The sequence below is a fragment of the Apium graveolens genome, chromosome 7 (genome assembly GCF_009905375.1).
Source record: "Apium graveolens cultivar Ventura chromosome 7, ASM990537v1, whole genome shotgun sequence".
Classification (NCBI taxonomy): Eukaryota; Viridiplantae; Streptophyta; class Magnoliopsida; order Apiales; family Apiaceae; genus Apium; species Apium graveolens.
In genome coordinates, this window is record NC_133653.1 from 123604895 (window position 1) to 123613656 (window position 8762).

An 8762-nucleotide genomic window follows, 5' to 3' on the forward strand; every position below is an offset into this window, starting at 1 on the left:
ACTGGAAGTCAGGACTTAAGGATATCAGTACTTATATTATCAGGAGATAATCATCAGAAGATAGATATCAGAACTTAAGTGCTGAAGGACAATCAGATAAGGACAGTAGCTGATTAAAGGAAAGAAGATCGAGATAAACATAAGAAGAGATATGCATGAAGAAGGAATTCCGTGAAGAATGGAATACTTGGAAGAAAAGATATCTGATTGATATATTTTAGGAAGCAGAATTATATTCCATATCAATTAGCGATTATCTTGTAACTGTGTAGTATATAAACACAGGCATAGGGTTTACACTATAAGTGTTATCATTATCGAAGTTATTATTCTATATAACCCTAGCAGCTCTCGTGATATTTGTTCATCACTGAGAGGTAACAGTTCCACACTGTAACAGAGTTTATTGTTTCAATAAAGTTTGTTTTCTGTTACTTAAGTTCTTAAAGTTCGATTTGAGTGTACTAAACACTGTATTCACCCCCTCTACAGTGTGTGTGTGACCTAACAAAGACGGTGAAGTAAAAGAAAAGAAGTTTTGCTCCAGAGAGGCAAGAAGCTATAAACAGGAAGTAGCGAAGCTCTTAGAGGCTGGTTTCATTGAGGAGATACAATTTCCAGAATGGTTAGCAAACCCTGTAATGGTGAAGAAGGCCAATGGAAAATGGAGGATGTGTGTGGACTTTACTGATCTGAATGATGCATGCCCTAAGGACTGTTTCCCGTTGCCAAAGATAGATACTTTGATAGATTCCACTGCTGGACATGAGATGCTGAGCTTCATGGATGGATTTAGTGGATACAATCAGATCAAGATGCACAAGGACGACATCCTAAAGGTATCATTCATCACTGTCTTTGGTGTTTATTGTTATCTTGTTATGGCATTTGGTCTTAAGAATGCAGGAGCCACCTATCAAAGGCTGGTAAATAAAATTTTTAAGGATCTTATTGGCAAGACCATGGAAGTTTATGTTGATGACATGTTAGTCAAGTGTCTAGTGAAGACTGACCATATAACCCATTTTAGGGAAGCCTTTGAGGTACTGAGATACCACAAGATGATGTTAAATCCTGCGAAGTGTGCTTTCGGAGTAGGATCTGGAAATTTTTTGGGATTGATGGTCTCCAAGAGGGGAATCGAGTCCAATCCCGACAAAATAAAGGCAATCCTAGACATGGAACCACCAAAAACTATTAAAGATGTTCAAAAGCTCACGGGAAGAGTTGCAGCGTTGGGACGATTCATCTCCAAATCTGGGGACAAGTGCTTGTCGTTCTTCAAGTCCTTAAAGAAGTTAAAGGATTTTGTATGGAGTGAGGAAAGCCAGAAGGCATTCGAGGAATTAAAGAGGTATATGGCCCATGCCCTGTTGTTGGCCAAACTATCTTTAAACGAAGTTTTATACTTGTACTTGGCTGTTTTAAAGAATGCCTTGAGCACTGTATTGGTTAAGGAGGAACTGAAAATCCAGAAACCCGTATACTATGTCAGCAAAATTCTGCATGGAGCTGAGTTGAATTATTCAACTATTGAGAAATTTGCTTTAGCCTTGGTAATGGCTTCAAGAAAGTTACGTCCTTACTTTCAGGCGCATCAAATTGAGGTGCTAACAAATCAGCCCCTGAGAAATATCATTCATAGTCCCAAGGCTAGTGGGAGGTTGATCAAGTGGGCAATAGAGCTGGGAGAATTCGACATCAAGTATAAGCCACGAACGACAATAAAAGCCAAGGCATTGGATGACTTCGTGGTGGAATGTACCATACCCAACCAAGAAGTCGGGGGGCAGGAAGTTACCATACCTCAAGAAAAGGAAGTTGATAAGGGGGACAAAGAAAAGGATGATAAGGAAAAGGAATATTGGGTTCTATATTTTGATGGATCATCAAAAACAAATTCAAGTGGAGCAGGTTTGGTTTTACAAAGCCCCGATTGGTTCTTAATTGAATATGCTATGAAGTTAGACTTCCCGACCACAAATAATGAGGCAGAATTTGAAGCTCTGATAGCTGGCCTTGGCTTAGCAGGGACACTTAGAGTCAAGAATTTAAAGGTCTATGGAGACTCGAAGCTGGTCATATCCCAGGTAAAGGGAGAGTTTGAGGCAAAGGATGGTACGATGACTAAGTATGTCTGCCTAGTAAGGGTTGTGATGACCTAATTCGATGAATGCCATGTTGAGCACATTCCAAGGGAGGAAAATGCTAAGGCAGATGCATTATCAAAATTTGCTTCATCTGAGATAGAGGAAAGTTCAGGAAGTGTATACTTCCGCATTCTAAAGACACGAAGCATTGATGTTAAGCTTGTAGCTCCTATAGGTCCGGGGACATCGTGGATAGATCTCATTAAGACACATATTCAAACCGGTTGGTTGCCAAATGATGCTACTGAAGCATAAAAGTTGGTTGTTTGAGCACTAAGATACTCCTTGATAGATGGGATTTTGTATAAAAGATCTTATGTAGTTCCTTACTTAAGATGTCTCGGGCCCGATGAGGCACGCTTGGCTCTTGAAGAAGTGCATGAAGGTATCTGTGGACAACACTTGGGGGGCAGAGCACTAGCTCATAAGATAACATGTTTAGGCTTCTATTGGCCAGAAATGATGGCTAATGCCAAAGAGTATGTGAAGAAGTGTGACCGCTGTCAGAAGCATGCACCTATCGTTAGACAACCCCCCGAGATGCTGACCTCCATCAACTCACCCATCCCCTTTGCTATGTGGGGGATGGATATACTTGGGCCTTTCCCCATGGCCACCCACAAAGGAAATTCCTGATTGTAGCCATTGATTATATTACTAAGTGGATCAAAGCCAAGCCTTTGGCCAAAATCACAACTAAGCAGGTTGCACAATTCCTATGGGAAAATATCATGTAGCGGTATGGAATTCCCCACATCCTAGTCACTGATAATGGAACGCAGTTCAACAATGAGGAATTCAAGAAATATTGTGATGAGAATGAAATTGAATTACGATTTACCTCTGTGGCTCACCCGCAAGCCAATGGGTAAGCGGAAGTGGCGAATCGAATAATCGTGGATGGACTAAAGAAGAGAATCGAGAAGTCAAGTAATAATTGGGTGAATGAAATACTCCCAATACTATAGGCCTATAGGACTACCTGTAGAGTCACGACTGGAGCAACTCCCTTCATGTTAGCATATGGGGCAAAAGCAGTTGTTCCTGTAGAAATATCACATTCCTCTCCCAGGATTCAAGCTTTCAACGCTGAGGAAAATGAGGAAGGGCAAAGGTTATCCCTAGATCTAATCGACAAAGTACGAGATGAAGCACATGCGAAGATAGTGGAATATCAGAAAAAGGCGTCGTTCTACTATAACCTGAGGGTTAAGGAAAGGTTCTTCAAGCAGGGTGACTTAGTTCTGAGGAAGGTGGAAGCTTCTGGTGTAGGGCAGAAAAGGAAACTTGCCCCAAATTGGGAAGGGCCATACAAGGTCAAAAATGTTCAAGGTAGAGGAACCTACAAACTTGAGACTATGGATGGTTTTGAAGTCCCGAGAACTTGGCATGCCCAAAACCTGAAGATTTACTATGTGTAGAGCGGTTGAGCATGATTCTCACTTGTCAAGATGACAAGTAGGTTGAAAAACACCTTGAAGCTTTGCTTGCTTAGGATTTACATGTTTTAGTTTTTGAGGTTTATTAAGACTTGTGTAAGGGATGAATCCCAATAATTTGTGAAATTTAGAAAGTTTTCGAAATATGTTTAAATCTCTATGGCATGGCAAGTAAACTAAGTGCATGACATGCAAGCATAAAGTTCGATAAATAGAAATGGTTCAAATAAATAATACAAAGTCTGATAAGATAAGTCTCAAAGACAATATAAAATAGATAAGCCACGCAGGGCTAGAAAAGCTCTAAGGAGCAGAGGTGCCCTCAGCATCCATATCATCGTCTTCCCCGCTCTCGCTGGAAGTCTCAGTAGTCCCAGAAGAGGAAGAGCTATCATCTGCGGCGGGTCTGGAAGATGACTCGGGAGGAGGAAGAAGCGGGTCCTGAGGAATACGATCCGAGACGACCACTCGGGTACGGAACCTTTGTAGCAAAGCCTCGTCGTCAGGGCAAATATAGTCCACTGGTTTAATATTAGGGCAAACCTCGTTCATGGTCCCAAGGGCCGTGTCCCAGCCAGTCCTAAAAAACCCAGGGAACACTGAATCGTCCCTCACCCTCATGGACTGGGTAAACTCCTCCGAGTCTAAGTAGTTGTCAATTTCCTTGTCCTTCTCGGCCCTAAAGACAATCAGCTCAACGTTGGACTCTCCAAGCTCCTCCTCTTTGCGCTTCAGCTTCTGCTCCAAAGCGGCGTACTTCTGCTGCTGCTTCTTGAGGGCATTGTCAGCTTTATCAGAAGTCCTCTTCCATGATTCAGCTTGCCTCACAGTGCCTTGGAAGTAGGCGTTAGACTGAAACGAAATAATAAATGAGGATATAATAAGGCAAGAAAATGCTACAAGTAAAAAGAAAGAAAAATTTCAAGGAAGGGTCATACCGAGACCAGGGACTGAGCTCCCATGAGCTTTATCCTCTCCAGGTCGGGGGTAGCAACCACATCAGTAAAGTCCTTGGAGGTTATACCGTGGTAAGACAAATCCCAAGCATGTTTTGTGGATCCAACCACGGTAACCCCTCGACGGAATCCCCAAAGAGGCTGAAAGGCGCCCGTAACAACAGAGACATGAGTAACAACAATAATAGGGGCAATGTGGGCTTCGACTTCCTCAGCTGGAACCTCCACCATGGGCTCCTTGTGCTTCCGTAGGAAGCTAGGCTCTGTAGCCTTTCCTCGAGTATCCAGACCCGCAAGGCGAGCCTTCTTCATCCTCGCAGTCTCCTCAACGAGAGGCACATTATCCTCGTTGATTTCCTTAGCAGCTGCAAAACAAGAGAAAAACAAAATAAGTGGTGTCAATAATGCATGAAAGAAAGTAAAAATGAGAAGGGAAGAAAAATACCCTGTTGAGAAATGGAGGATAGCCCCACGTGAATAAGAGAAAACTCCTCTAAAAGGGTCCAGCTAGTGGTGGCACCATCATCCCGAATAAGCTCATTATAAATGATAGTTTCCTCGGGGGTTAGGTGAATGGATTTAAGGCTACCATCACTAACCTTGCCGAAGGAAGATCTGAAGAGGGTGCCCCAGTCACCATTCTCCCACCTTAACCCGACAAAACTATTCCTCCAATGTTGGTTATTGTCGGGAATGGAGGCACTGTTAAAAATGTGCTTACACTTGGGCATCTGTTTAATGTAGACCCAACCACAAATACTCGAAGAACTGTTGTAACATTGGAAAATCTTCCTAAAAACAGCTACAGATAAGGGAAAACCTCCCCTAAGACAATAAATTGTGAAACATAAAATGGTCCTCCAGGCGTTTGAAGGAAGCTGACAGGGGTTAATTTGCAAATCAACTAGGAGGTGAGAAATGAAGGGATGAAAAGGAAACCTAAGCCCAGCATTAAGGGCATCTGGTAAACAAAAAGAGTATCGGGTTTCCAGTGGCAAGTACGATTGCCACCGGAAACTGGAGCTAGCCTAAGAGGAGGACGAACATTATAACGTGCGTTTAACTTATCATAATCTATATTGTGCCATGTGTTACGGTGATTGAAAGAGTCAAGATGTGCAGTTGAGGGATATTCGTCCCCCTAGTATTAATCATATCTAAAAAAGACATGTAAGAAGAGCGGATTTCGACATCCTTACAACGTTTCGAAGTAGAGGCAATCTTGGCTGCTCTCTCAGCACCTTTGTCTGCCATTAATGGAGAGTAAGGAAGACTTGAAAACTTGAAATAGGCCAGAAAATCCCTAGAGAGGAAGGAGTTTTGAAGGCTGGAGAGAAGAGAGTAGAGAATGTTTTGAGAGGAAATGAGGAGTGGAATGAGAAGTGTGGAGAGTCACACCCCCTACTCTTATATAGGCACATGGAGGGCAAATTGGGCCTAAAAAGCCCATTTAGGCCAAAAAATGGAGAATTCTGGAAAGTTCTAGTAGATTTTGGAAGAATTCAAGTAAATTCTAGAAACAAATAGAGATTATAGAAAGATTTGGAAATTCGGCTTAAAAATGAAGGCCCAACCCAAAATTTTATTGGGCATAAGGGTATGAAAAGCCCAGAGTAAGGGCCCATGAGAGATAACACAAATTTTTTGGGCCTAAAAAAATATATAATAATAAAAACCTAGAAAAATCTTGAGCCCAAGGAAGCCCAGAACCAAAGAATAAGCCCAGAAAAGGGCCCAAATAATTGAAGTTAAGGGCCCAAATACAAAGGCCCAGGTAAAAAGGCCCAGGAATAAGGCCCAATATGTTTGAATAGGGTAAAATTAGGCCCATGAGCCAAAGCTCACTTGAAAAAATGGGCCCAAGGAGGCCCAAAGTTAAGATATAAGCCCATAAAGTGGATGGACCAAATATTATAGATAATTATCCTGACCCAATTCGATCATAATTCCCATTAAAATCCTGATCGAAAGCGTGAGGTCGAAAAAGCCTTCGAGCAAGGCTAGAAAAAAGGGTTAATTCGGTCAAAGTCTTAATTCCCGACCGAAAGGGTCAGGAAGGAAATTTTTCGACCAAAAAATAGCCCAGAAGTCCTGATCGAAAATGTCTGCTCGAAAATACTGTCGACCAGGATAAAATGGATGCGTATTTCGGTCAAAAAATGAGGAATCCTGACCGAAAGGATTAAAATCCTGATCGAAATGCATTAAAAAAAGAAAAAAAGAAAAAGGATAAATTCCAGAAAATTAAGGAAAAATCCCAAAATTAAGGGAAGAATTCCTGAAAAATAAGGATAAATCCCAGAAATTAAGGGAAAATTCCAGAAAATTAAGAAAAAATCCTAGAAATTAAGGGGAAATTCCAGAAAATTAAGGAAAAATCCCAAAATTAAGGGAATAATTCCTGAAAAATAAGCATAAATTCCAGAAAATTAAGGAAAAATCCCAAAATTAAGGGAAGAATTCCTGAAAAATAAGGATAAATCCCATAAATTCAGGGAAAATTCCTGGAAATTGAGAGAATTCCTTAGTAATAGGGATAAAAGCAAATCATTGTAAATGTGTAGGTCGCTCCACACTTTACGCAAAAATGATACCCTGTAAGGGAACAAATGAACTTAACTTATGCGAAACCTAGTCACTGTTCCCCAAAAGTTGGGGGACAAATGATAGGGAAGAAAATAAGGCCTAAGTATATAATTAATGTTGCATTAATCATATTAGAGTTGGGCCAACAACTAGGACCATTTGAGAAGGCCCAAAACCTTGAATATTAATTAATTTCATAATTAATTTATAAGGGATAAGTCAGCTGGTAAGATGAATCCTAGTGGAGAAATAAATCCTTGTAGATTGGCCTCCAAGGAACCTGGTGGGATAAGGAATCAACTTCCTAGGACTCCAAAGTCCATTCTAATTCTCAGACTTGACCACCAAGTCTCCTAACCCAAGTCCAATTCAAGGACTCTCACCCCACAAATCAGAACTACATTTTTGACTTGATCCTTGACATACAACAAGGTACGTAGGCATCTTGTAAGGAAGATCGAGTCACGAAACACAAGAGCAGTCAAATCGAGCTTCGAAGCTCACGTTCCCTAGTAATAAACACAACAATTAGTATACTTTAGTTTTTGATCCATAACACTATGAGTTTTATTTTGATGCATGATTTTATCTCTCTAGTGGATAATGTTGTTCTTATGGGTGAGTTTCACATGTGTGTTGACTGTGTTACGAAGGTAGTTTTCCCATGCTCTGGTATTGGTTAAGAATTTTTTTATGTGTGTCTCCCATAATAAAGTGTAGGTATGGGGGAGTAATTATGTGTGTGTTATAAGTAATTGTGTTCCTCCATCATGCCCTTATCAGGTATTCTCGTCCTTTTACCTTTTCATTTTTCTATCATTTGCATACATTGAGGACAATGCATGATTTAGGTATGGGGGAAGGGTTTAATAGTACTTATATATAAAAAAATCCAAAAAAATGAAAAATAGAAAAATCCGAAAAAAATCAGAGATATTTTAATTAAGTTGTCTAGGTCACTCTTCTACTTTAATACGAGTTGGTGTTGGCAGTTTTTCAAAACATATATATATATATAATGCCTTGAGATGATTTGAACGTAGTTAAATAAGGTTGTCTTCATGAAACTTGTGTCGAACGAATTTTTGCTTAAGAGTCCAAGATGGCACATTTGCACAAGGTCTTTGCAGGAAAGATTGTTTAAGGAAGTTTTCGATGTCTTAGACAAAGCCCACATGTTGAAACAATGTCGAATCAATTTTTTGCGGAAAAAAGAAAAAAAGGAAAAGCAAAAGAAAAAAAGATGCTTGAATAAACTACTTCAATACCTAATATTTCTCACAAATAAAAAAAAATTGAGATGATGGGCACAAATAGTATATTGACTAGTCTTGTTCTTTGTTACTAGAGTAATTAAGTCCGTAGGGGTATTTCAAAACCTAGTGCCCTAAGACCAACTGGTTTGGGAGTCATTGGCCCAAAGCTCCCTACATAGGTAACATAGAAAGCCTAAGAAAATGGATATTGCACAGTCAATTTGAAAAAAACAAAACTGTAAATTTTGGCTAGATACTTGTTTTGTTAGAGATTGGGTCTGTTCAATATTGGTTGAAAAAGAGGTAATATACTTAATTGATTCTTCATAGACCTACTTTCACGATACACCTTGGGATTTTCTGTAAATGCTCAGA